Below are 13137 nucleotides of genomic sequence, written 5' to 3' on the forward strand. Positions count from 1 at the left end.
AGGAAACACGTGCCGTCATCATTGCTTTGCACAAAATGGGCTTCACAGGCAAGGATATTGCTGCCAGTGAGATTGCACCCAAATCAACCATTTATCAGATCATCAAGAACTTCAAGGAGAGAGTTTCAATTGTTGTGAAGAAGGCTTCAGGGCACCCAAGAAAGTCCAGCAAACGCCAGGACCGACTCGTAAAGGTGATTCAGCTGCGGGATCGGAGCACCACCAGTACAGAGCTTGCTCAGGAATGGCAGCAGGCAGGTGTGAGTGCACCTGCACGCACAGTGAGGTGAAGACTTTTGGAGGATGGCCTGGTGTCAAGAAGGGCAGCAAAGAAGCCACTTCTCTCCAGGAAAAACATAAGGGACAGATTGATATTCTACAAAAGGTACAGGGATTGGACTGCTGAGGACTGGGGTAAAGTCATTTTCTCTGAATCCCCTTTCTGATTGTTTGGGGCATCCGGAAAAAAGCTTTTCCGGAGAAGACTAGGTGAGCGCTACCATCAGTCCTGTGTCATGCCAACAGTAAAGCATCCTGAGACCGTTCATGTGTGGGGTTTCTTCTCAGCCAAGGGAGTGGGCTCACTCACAATTTTGCCTAAGAACACAGCCATGAATAAAGAATGGTACCAACACATCCTCTGAGAGCAACTTCTCCCAACCATCCAGGAACAGTTTGGTGACGAACAATGCCTTTTCCAGCATGATGGCGCACCTTGCCATAAGATAAGGCTAAGTGGCTTGGGGAACAAATCATTGATATTTTGGGACCATGGCCAGGAAATTCCCCAGACCTTAATCCCATTGAGAACTTGTGGTCAATCCTGAAGAGGCGGATGGACAAACAAAAACCCACCAATTCTGACAAACTCCAAGCATTGATTATGCAAGAATGGGCTGTCATTTATTTTTTTTATTTCACCTTTATTTAACCAGGTAGGCTAGTTGAGAACAAGTTCTCATTCGCAACTGCGACCTGGCCAAGATGAAGCATAGCAATTTGACACATACAACAACAGTTACACATGGAATAAACAAAACATAGTCAATAATATTGATTATTGCCATAAGTCAGGATGCTGCCCAGAAGTTAATTGACAGCATGCCAGGGCGGATTGCACTGTTCCTAGGCCGTCATTGAAAATAAGAATTTGTTCTTAACTGACTTGCCTAGTTAAATAAAGGTAAAATAAAACATACAAACACAAGTATGTGGACATCCCTTCAAATTAGTGGATTCCGCTGTTTCAGCGGAATGGCCTTACTGAAGAGCTCAGTGACTTTCAACTCGGCACCTTCATCGGATGCCACCTTTTCAACAAGTCAGTTCGGCAAATTTCTGCCTGCTACAGCTCCCCTAGTCAACTTTAAGTGCTGTTATTGTGAAGTAGAAATGTCTAATATTAGCAACAACGGCTATGTTGCGAAGTGCTAGGTTACACAGCTCACAGGACCCCCGAGTGCTGTAACGTATAAAAATGGTCTGTCCTCGGTTGCAACACTCACTACCGAGTTCCAAACTGTCTCTGGAAGCATCCTCTGCACAATTGTTTGTCAAGAGCTTCATGAATTGGGTTTCCATGGCCAAGCTCCTGCACACAAGCCTAAGATGAGCAATGCCAAACGTTGGCTGGATTGGTGTAAAGCTCGCTGCCATTGGACTCTGGAGCAGTGGAAACTACTCTCTGTAGTGAGGAATCACACTTCACTGTATGGCAGATGCCAGGAAAATGCTACCGTAGTGCTGACTGTAAAGTTTGGTGGAGGAGGAATAATGGTCTGGGGCTATTTTTCGTGGTTCGGGCTAGGCCCCTTACTTCCATTGAAGGGAAATCTCAACGCTATAGCATACAACTACATTCTAGATGATTCTGAGCTTGCAACTTTGTGGCAACAGTTTGTGGAAGGCCCTTTGACAGCAAGCGTACCTGTAACATACCTCCACACTACTTGAAAATATGTAGGGTCAACTCTGTGATGTTGGATTTGCCCCAAACCTAAAATGTTTAATTTATGCCAAAATGTTTATTTCTGTGCGGTCTTCACTTACAGCTTTTTTTCGTCTGTGGGTACACACCCGGTCTGTGGTTATGCGGGAAAAAAATCTGAAATGTGCTTTCTACATTGCCACATTTTCCATTCTTCACAAATTGAAACTGTCTGGCCTCTGTCAAAGAATGGTCCCCATTTCATGCTAATCTAGCGGTCCTGTGGGTCTGCTATATTCATTTGGAAGTGGGACTGTGCTGCTGCTAAGTTGTTGCCACCACGCCAACTAAATATTTAAGGATACTAGAGCTTTCCTCAGCCAACAAGACGGCAAACAAGACGGCAAAATCAGTTTACTATTCAATTGATCAGCTTGTCGCGTTCAATGCCAAGAACATTATATTCCTCTCGAGGCACTTTCAAGTTGACTGCCGTAGGGATAGAAACATGCATTCTGATAAACCCAGTCATTGCACAACATTCTTAATGCAATAATGGGAAAAACACACTTTTGAAAGATTTGATGGCCACTCCTAAAAATGAGTCCCACACAAATAACACAAAGGTATCCAAGCATCGAAGGTAACTCAGCATGCAGAAAGCAAGATTATACTTCAGGCCATGTGTAGCATACAGTAGTTTCTCTGCAGTTGTTCAACACAACCAGCAGGTGACGGTAGACTCTCACTTCTGCCCGCTGCACCCTGATCCTGGCAGTGGAACGGCTTTCCCCCAAATACTAATTCTGCACAGACTTCAATGTATCATATTGATCTGGTTACTAAGACGGCAAGCACTTCTTTAGGCATTTTAAATATCTCGATGTGAATTTGATTAGTGAGTTTAAGATGCTCTTTGTAATAATGAAAAGTGCTTTATAAAGTAGGCCTAAATTTGTTATTATATTTATACATCTGGATGCGTCCATACTTAAAGATATACAGGACAGGGGCTGCTCACATTGCCTCTTACACAATGACTGTCTCTATTGATGGTTAGATGTTATTCACAGCCTGGTCTGTGTAGGCACAATCTCTGTTGTGGACTAGAATCCAACTTCTGTCCTACATACGTTGGACTTCAAAGCTTAGCTTACGTCAAAGACGTGAGCTTTCCATTCTTCACCAATACCGGAACTAAACTGTGTGCTTGTGCGACCCAAGATTTTGGTTTGTTTACTTAGCTACAGCTCATTTACACATCACACACCTCCAGTTTGGAGTTCTTATTGTCTTGGTGAAGAATGGAACACACACACACACACACACAATTGTGTGTAAAACCAAAGGTGGTAGGACCATGTAAGGGTGACCCAGCTAGTGGGTCTATATCACTGTCACAAGGTGGTTAGCATATTTTAGGTAATCTGAATGAGTAAAAAAGCACCTTTTTATTTGAGCTCTTGACTCACATTTTTCTATCTATTAGTCAGCCCTTCCTTTCAAACATGCATGCACCAATCCTGAACCCTCACCTTCAAACTCTGAATACCTCTTTGGTGTATCCTAGGCGTGTGATTGGTAGATATTAATACTGTAGCTCAGGTGTGTACCCTCAGGGTGGGGCCTGCATAGTCAAGTCTCTGAATCCGCTATCTCTCAGACAATAGTTCTTTGTAAAGAAAAATAAATAAATTGTACACCTCACCTTCTCAGACTCACTTCCCGCCCTTCAATGTAAGCCAACATTCAGTTCAATTCAGTATAGCCAAAATGACATTCAACTCTTTCCTCTGTTCCGTCTATTATTTTTACTTCATTCGTAATTCTCTACCTTATCTCCTTTCCTATTTTTATCTTCCCTTGAATAAAGTTAAGTCCATTCCATCCCCATCTCCTATCTCCCTGCAATCAGTGTTGTCTGTCAGGCTATGTGAGTGGGACATGGGGAGAATGCTGGCTAAGGGCTAACCTTGACTCATCTGACTTTCCCTCCATAGCAGACTCTCTGGAATGCAGCCCTGCCTGCATGGTACCACTGTGGGAATGTGTGTGCATGCGCACACCCACCCATGTGTTACTGTCAAAGAAGGTTTACACTTATGTGTGAGTGTTGTCTGTTTGAATGATTGTTTGTTGAACAAGCATGTGAGAAGTGAATCGTATGTATGTACACTACCGGTCAGAAGTTTTAGAACACCTACTCATTCAAGGGTTTTTCTTTATTTTTACTATTTTCTACATTGTAGAATCAAAACTATGAAATAACACACATGGAATCACGTAACCAAAAACAAATCAAAATATATTTTATATTTAAGATGCTTCAAAGGAGTCACCCTTTGGGCATCAGGTAGCCTAGTGGTTAGTGTTGGGCCAGTAACCGGAAGGTTGCTGGATCGAATCCCTGAGCTGATGAGGTAAAAATCTGTCTGCCCCTGAGCAAGTCAGTGAACCCACTGTTCCCCGGGCGCAGATGACGTGGTTTAAGGCAGCTTTCCCCACCTCTGATTCATAGGGGTTGGGTTAAATGCGGAAGACACATTTCAGTTGAATGCATTGTTGTTCAACTGACTAGGTATCCCCCTTTCCCTTGCCTTGATGACAGCTTTGTACACTCTTGGCATTCTCTCATCCAGCTTCATCTAGAGTGCTTTTCCAACAGTCTTGAAGGAGTTCCCACATATGCTGAGCACTTGTTGGCTGCCTTTCCTTCACTCTGGTCCAACTCATCCCAGACCATGTCAATTTGGTTGATGTCGGGGGATTGTCATCTGGTCATCTGATGCAGCACTCCATCCCTCTCCGTCTTGGTAAAATTGAATCATAGCGCTTGATGGTTTTAGTGACTGCATTTGAAGAAACTTTCAAACTTCTTGAAATGTTAACTATTGACCGACCTTCATGTCCTAAAGTAATGATTGACTGTCATTTTTTATTTACTTATTTGAGCTGTTCTTGCCATAATATGGACTTAGCCCTATTTGGTAAAAGACCATCTTCTTTATACCACCCCTACCTTGTCACAACACAACTGATTGGCTCAAACGCATTAAGGAAAGAAATTCCACAAATGAACTATTAAGAAGGCACCCATGTTAATTGAAATGCATTCCAGGTGACTACCACATGAAGCTGGTTGAGAGAAGGGTGACTACTTTGAAGAATCTCAAATATAAAATATATTTTGATAACACTTTATTTTTGGTTACAAAAATATAAACGCAACATGTAAAGTTTGTCACGTTTCATGAGCTTAAATTAAAGACTCCAGAAATCGAGCGAAATGCTTGTGCTTCTAGTTCCGACAATGGAGTAATATCCAATGAGTAATCTAACCTAACAATTTCACAATTGCCTTATACACACGAGTGTAAAGCATACATAAGAATATGTACATTAAAAATATATGATGGTATAGAACGGCATAGGCAAGATGCAGTGGATGGTATAGAGTACAGTATATACATATGAGATGAGTAATGTTGGGTATGTAAATATATGAAGTGGCATTGTTTAAAGTGGTTAGTGATACATTCTTCATCAATTTTTACATTATTAAAGTGGCTGGAGTTGAGTCAGTATGTTGTCAGCAGCCACTCAATGTTAATGATGGCTCTCTAACAGTCTGATGGCCTTGAGATTAGAGGTCGACCGATTTATGATTTTTCAACACCGATACAGATTATTGGAGGGCCAAAAAAGATGCCGATTTATCGGCCTATTTTTATTTGTAATAATGACAATTAAAACAATACAGAATTAACACTTATTTTAACTTAATATAATACATCAATAAAATCAATTTAGCATCAAATAAATAATGAAACACGTTCAATTTGATTTAAATAATGCATAAACAAAGTGTTGGAGAAGAAAGTAAAAGTGCAATCAATATGTGCCATGTAAGAAAACTAACGTTTTTAAGTTCCTTGCTCAGAACATGAGAACATATGAAAGCTGGTGGTTCCTTTTTAACTCTTCAATATTCCCAGGTAATAAGTTTTAGGTTGTAGTCATTATAGGACTGTTTCCCTCTAACATTTGTATTTAATTAACCTTTGACTATTGGATGTTCTTATAGGCACTTTAGTATTGCCAGTGTAATCGCTCCTCCCTGGGCTCGAACCAGGAACACAACGACAACAGACACCCTCTTAGCATCGTTACCCATGCAGCGCAAGGGGAACAACCACTCCAAGTCTAAGCGCGAGAGACATTTGAAACGCTATTATCGCGCGCTAACTAGCTAGCCATTCCACTTCGGTTACACCAGCCTCAACTCTCAGGAGTTGATATGCTTGAAGTCATAAACAGCGCAATACTTGACGCACACCAAAGAGCTGCTGGCAAAACGCATGAAAGTGCTGTTTGAATGAATGTTTACACGCCTGCTTCTGCCTACCATCGCTCAGTCAGATACTTAGATACTTGTTTGCTTGTATGGTCAGTCAGATTATATGCAACGCAGGACACGCTAGATAAGATCTAGTAATATCATCAACCATGTGTAGTTAACTAGTGATTCATAGTTTTTTTTATAAGATAAGTTTAATGCTAGCTAGCAACTTACCTTGGCTTACTGCATTCGCCTTACAGGCAGTCTCCTGCAACGAGAGGCAGGTCGTTATTGTCTTGGACTTGTTACCTGTAAGGTTGCAATATTGGGTCCCCCGAGCTGACACGGTGAAAATCTGTCGTTCTGCCCCTGAACGAGGCAGTTAACCCACCGTTCCTAGGCCGTCATTGAAAATAAGAATGTGTTCTTAACTGACTTGCCTAGTTAAATAAAGGTGTAAAAAAAAATAATCTGTGTCCAAAAATACCGATTTCCGATTGTTATGGAAACTTGAAATCGGCCATTCCAATTAATCGGCCGACCTCTACTTGACAAGCTGTTCAAGTCTCGGTCCCTGCTTTGATTTACCTGTACTGACCTCGCCTTCTGGATGATAGCGGGTTGAACAGGCAGTGGCTCGGGTGGTTGTCCTTGATGATCTTTATGGCCTTCCTGTGACATAGGGTGGTGTAGGTGTCCTAGAGGTCAGGTAGTTAGCCCCCAGTGATGCGTTATGCAGACCTCACTACCCTCTGGAGAGCCTTACGGTTGAGGGCGGAGCAGTTGCCGTACCAGGTGGTGATACAGCCCGACAGGATGCTCTCGATTGTGCATATGCAAAAGTTTGAGTGCTTTTGGTGACAAGCTGAGTTTATGTGCCGCCTTAACCACGCTGTCTGTGTGGTTGGACTATTTCAGTTTGTCTGTGATGTGTACGCCGAGGAACTTAACACTTACTACCCTCTCCACTACTGTCCCGTCGATGTGGATAGGGGGGTGCTCCCTCTGCAGTTTCCTGACGTCCACAATCATCTCCTTTGTTTTGAGTGTGAGGTTATTTTTCTGACACCACACTCTGAGGGCCCTCACCTCCTCCCTCTAGGCCGTCTCGTCGTTGTTGGTAAGCAAGCCTACCAATATAATGTCATCTACAAACTTGATGATTGAGTTGGAGGCGTGCATGGCCATGCAGTCATGGGTGATTTAAAATGGAATGCACCCTTGTGAGGCCCCAGTGTTGAGGATCAGCGGGGTGGAGATATTGTTACCTACCCTCACCACCTGGGGGCGGCCCATCAGGAAGTCCAGGACCCAGTTGCACAGGGCGAGGTCGAGACCCAGGGTCTCGAGCTTGATGATGAGTTTGGAGGGTACTATGGTGTTAAATGCTGAGCTGTAGTTGATGAACAGCATTCTCACATAGGTATTCCTCTTGTCCAGATGGGTTAGGGCAGTGTGATGTGATTGCGTCGTCTGTGAACCTATTGGGGCGGTAAGCAAATTGGAGTGGGTCTAGGGTGTCAGGTAGGGTGGAGGTGATATGGTCCTTGACTAGTCTCTCAATGCACTTCATGATGACGGAAGTGAGTGCTACGGGCGGGGCGGTAGTCATTTAGCTCAGTTACCTTAGCTTTCTTGTGAACAGGAACAATGGTGGCCCTCTTGAAGCATGTGAGGACAGCAGCCTGGTTTAAGGATTGATTGAACATGTCCGTAAACACATCAGCCTTCTGGTCTGCGCATGCTCTGGGGACGCGGCTGGGAATGACGTCGGGCCTGCAGCCTTGCGCGGGTTGACACGTTTAAATGTTTTGCTCACGTCGGCTGCAGTGAATGAGAGCCCGCAGGTTTTGGTAGCGGACCGTGTCAATTTGAATGCACAGAGCTACCGTAGGGAGATCCTGAGGCTCATTGTTGTGCTATTCATCAGCGGCCATCACCTCATGTTTCAGCGTGATAATGCACGGTCGCAAGGATCTGTACACAATTCGTGGAGGCTGAAAATGTCCCAGTTCTTCCATGGCCTGCATACTCAACAGACATGTCACCCATTGAGCTTGTTTGGGATGCTCTGGATCGACGTGTATGACAGCGTGTTCCATTTCACTCCAATATCCATCAACTTCTCACAGCCATTGAAGAGGATTGGGACAACAGGACACGGTCAACAGCCTGAACAACTCTATGCGAAGGAGATGTTGCGCTGCATGAGGTGCATGGTCACACCAGATACTGACTGGTTTTCTGATCCATGCTCCTACTTTTTATTTTTTAAAGGTATCTCTGCAGATCTGTATTGCCAGTCATGTGAAATCCATAGATTAGGGCCTAATTTATTTCAATTGACAGATTTTTCCTTATTAGCTGTATCTTAGTAAAATTGTTGCATTATTCATTTGATATTTTTTTCAGTTTATGAATACTGTGGTTGTGACATTCTTGGGCTGTTTTCCATGGGTGTGGCCTGTGGATGTATGACATTGCCCACATGAACATTGGTGACCAATTGTAATTTTGCAACATACAGTATTCTTAGAATAATTAATTATACTAAACTAAAATATAAAAGCAACATGTAACCATTTCAAATCATTTACTTTGTTACAATCCATATCAGGAAATCGGGTCAATGTGAATTTAAAAATTCAGTAGGCCCTAATCTATGGATTTCACATGACTGGGAATACAGATATGCATCTGTTAGTCACAGATACATTATAAGAAATAGGCCTCAGGATAACGTCACAGTATTTCTGTGCATTCAAATTGCGGTCAATTTTGTAATTGTGTTCATTGTCCATAGCTTATGCCTGCCGTACCATAACCCCATCGCCACCATGGGGCACTCTGTTCTCAACATTGACATCAGCAAATCTGACACCATATGGGTGGTCTGCAGTTGTTAGGCCAAATTATCTTAAATTATGTTGGAGGCGGCTTTGGTGGACAATCTTAGTGAACATCCAATTGCAAGCTCCCTCAACTTGAGAGAGATGTGCGAGATGATTCACCAGCAGTTTGCCCCTCTCCATAACCCCCTATGATGACAATGGAAAACTTGACCCACCAATATTTAGTAAGCATAAATAACAGGTAAATATCCATGCTATAATGCACTTTAAAACTAACGATAACTTCTTATGGCTGAAATCCCGCTAACGGGATCGATATGACAACAGCCAGTGAAAGTGCAGGGCGCCAAATTCAAACAAATCTCATAATTAAAATTCCTCAAACACGAGTATTTTACAGCATGGTAAAGAAACTTGTTAAGCCCACCACAGTGTCCAATTTCAAAAAGGCCTTACGACGAAAGCACACCAAACGTTTGTTAGGTCAGCACCTAGTTACAGAAAAACACAGCCGAGAGGAGTCACAAAAAGCAGAAATAGAGAGAAAATGAATCACTAACCTTTGATCTTCATCAGATGACACTCATCGGACTTCATGATACACGATACATGTATGTTTTTTGTTCGATCAAGTTCATATTTATATCCAAAAATCTCAGTTTACATTGGCGCGTTATGTTCAGTAATGTTTTGCTTCCAAAACATCTGGTGATTTTGCAGAGAGCCACGTCAATTTACAGAAATTCTCATAATGAACATTGATAAAAGATAAGTGTTATGCATGAATTATAGATCCACTTCTCCTTAATGCAACCGCTGTGTCAGATTTCAAAAAAGCTTTACAGAAAAAGCACACCATGCAATAATCTGAGTGCAGCGCTCAGACACAAAAACAAGCAATACAGAAGTCAGAAATAGCATTATAAATATTCACTTACATTATCTTCATCAGAATGCACTCCCAGGAATCCCAGTCCCAGGTTGTTTTGTTCGATAAAGTCCATTTATGTCCAAATACCTCCTTTTTGTTCGCTCGTTTAGATCACAAATCCAAATTCATGAGGTGCGAGCACTAGGTCCAGACAAAGTCAAGAAGTTCCGTTTACAGTTCGTAGAAACATGTCAAACGATGTATAGAATCAATCTTTAGGATGTTTTTAACATAAATCTTCAATAATGTTTTAACTGGAGAATTCCTTTGTCTTTAGAAATGCAATGGAACGCAGCTAACTCTCAGTCACACGCGAGACTGAGCTCATGGCACTCTGCCAGACCTCTGGTTGCAACAGCTCTCATTCTCTCCTTCACAGTAGAAGCCTCAATCAAAGTTCTAAAGACTGACATCTAGTGGAAGCCTTAGGAAGTGCAATCAGACCGAATTTACATTGTATCTTGGATATGCAAAGAGTTGAAAAACTACAAACCTCAGATTTCCCACTTCCTGTTTAGATTTTTTCTGTTATACTCAGACATCATTCAAACAGTTTTAGAAACTTCAGAGTGTTTTCTATCCAAATCTACTAATAATATGCATTATGCATATCTTAGTTTCTGGGCCTGAGTAGCAGGCAGTTTACTCTGGGCACCTTATTCACCCAAGCTACTCAATACCGTCCCCCAGCCATAAGAAGTTAATGCTACTTCACTACAATGTTACTGTTATCAGGCCCGTTACAGCAAGTTGTGTAACATCATTATTGAAACCAAGGCTGGGCATATCATAAGCCCCAATTCAATTGTTGTACAAAATGGGCATGTAAATAGTTTACTAGTCATGAGTTAATTATCATAACACTCAACAGGATTCAACCTGTCGCTAATTATTCTGAGGAACTCGTTTTGGTCTCTCCACAGTAGGATATGCTGCCATTTGATCAGTTAAACCATCTCAAGTGGCAGTTAAGAATTAATCGCCATAATTTATTTTTTATTCATTGAGCAACAGGCTTAAAGTGAAAACTAAACTTACATTACAGGAAGGATTTAATTTAACTAGGATTAGTTAAACATTTAGATAAACCTTGATTTAACCTAGTTTAAGCATTAATCCCCAGGACGAGGACGCCGAGTTAACCTTAGCCACAGATTTAGAGATTGGCCATTTTTTCCGTGAGAGGATAGTCCCCCGAGCTATGCTCTACTTCACTGGAGAGTCACTGGAGGACGACAAAAGTGTACGTGTCAAACACACACATATACAGTGGGGCAAAAAAGTATTTAGTCAGCCACCAATTGTGCAAGTTCTCCCACTTAAAAGATGAGAGGCCTGTAATTTTCATCATAGGTACACTTCAACTTTGACAGACAGAATGAGAGAAAAAAATCCAGAAAATCACATTGTAGGATTTTTAATGAATTTATTTGCAAATTATTATTTGGTCACCTACAAACGAGCAAGATTTCTGGCTCTCGCAGACCTGTAACTTCTTTAAGAGGCTCCTCTGTGCTCCACTTGTTACCTGTATTAATGTCACCTGTTTGAACTTGTTATCAGTATAAAATACAGCTGTCAACAACTGCAAACAGTCACACTCCAAACTCCACCTTGGCCAAGACCAAAGAGCTGTCAAAGGACACCAGAAACAAAATTGTAGACCTGCACCAGGCTGGGAAGACTGAATATGCAATAGGTAAGCAGCTTGGTTTGAAGAAATCAACTGTGGGAGCAATTATTAGGAAATGGAAGACATACAAGACCACTAATCTCCCTCGATCTGGGGCTCCACGCAAGATCTCACCCCGTGGGGTCAAAATGATCACATGAACGGTGAGCAATAATCCCAGAACCACACGGGGGGACCTAGTGAATGACCTGCAGAGAGCTGGGACCAAAGTAACAAAGTCTACCATCAGTAACACACTACGCCGCCAGGGACTCAAATCCTGCAGTGCCAGACGTGCCCCCCTGCTTAAGCCAGTACATGTCCAGGCCCATCTGAAGTTTGCTAGAGAGCATTTGGATGATCCAGAAGAAGATTGGGAGATTGTCAGTCATATGGTCAGATGAAACCAAAATATAACTTTTTGGTAAAAACTCAACTCGTCGTGTTTGGAGGACACAGAATGCGGAGTTGCATCCAAAGAACACCATACCTACTGTGAAGCATGGGGGTGGAAACATCATGCTTTGGGACTGTTTTTCTGCAAAGGGACCAGGACGACTGATCCGTGTAAAGGAAAGAATGAATGGGGCCATGTATCATGAAATTTTGAGTGAAAACCTTCCATTAGCAAGGGCATTGAAGATGAAACGTGGCTGGGTCTTTCAGCATGACAATGATCCCAAACTCACCACCCGGGCAATGAAGGAGTGGCTTTGTAAGAAGCATTTCAAGGTCCTGGAGTGGCCTAGCCAGTCACCAGATCTCAACCCCATAGAAAATCTTTGGAGGGAGTTGAAAGTCTGTGTTGCCCAGCAACAGCCCCAAAACATCACTGCTCTAGAGGAGATCTGCATGGAGGAATGGGCCAAAATACCAGCAACAGTGTGTGAAAACCTTGTGAAGACTTACAGAAAACATTTGACCTCTATCATTGCCAACAAAGTGTATATAACAAAGTATTGAGAAACTTGGCTGACTAAATTACTTTTTTGCCCCACTGTAGGCATACAGCAAATGCATGTTATAACATGAGCAAAACTATTGAGTCTGTCATAAGTACATTGATTAAGAGTTTTCCATTTATTTTAATTCATTTAGCAACAGGCTTAAAGTGAAAACTAAACTTAGATTACGGGAAGGATTTAATTTAACTAGGATTAGTTAAACATCTATATAAACCTTGATTTAACCTAGTTTAAGCATTAATCCATGTTGGTGCAACCACCTGAATACTCCTAAGTATTTCTTTTAAAACTTATGATATTGATGTTGAGTCACTCATTGCCATTGTTGGCGATGGAGTGATTTCCCAACTCAAGATAAAGAATGCAGTGACATTTCCGCCTTCCTTTGAAAACTCATCAATGTTTTGTCAGTGAGGGTGGTGCTCTGTCGCTTACCAGGGAGTGACTGAGA

General features: G+C 42.1%; 1 protein-coding gene across 5 annotated transcripts in view; it reads left to right on the plus strand.

Annotated features, from left to right (window-relative positions):
• Positions 1-13137, plus strand: part of nap1l4a (nucleosome assembly protein 1-like 4a) — a 64706-nt gene that overhangs the window by 38666 nt on the left and 12903 nt on the right. The window lies entirely within an intron of this gene.

The sequence above is a fragment of the Oncorhynchus gorbuscha genome, linkage group LG01 (assembly GCF_021184085.1).
Source record: "Oncorhynchus gorbuscha isolate QuinsamMale2020 ecotype Even-year linkage group LG01, OgorEven_v1.0, whole genome shotgun sequence".
Taxonomy (NCBI): Eukaryota; Metazoa; Chordata; class Actinopteri; order Salmoniformes; family Salmonidae; genus Oncorhynchus; species Oncorhynchus gorbuscha.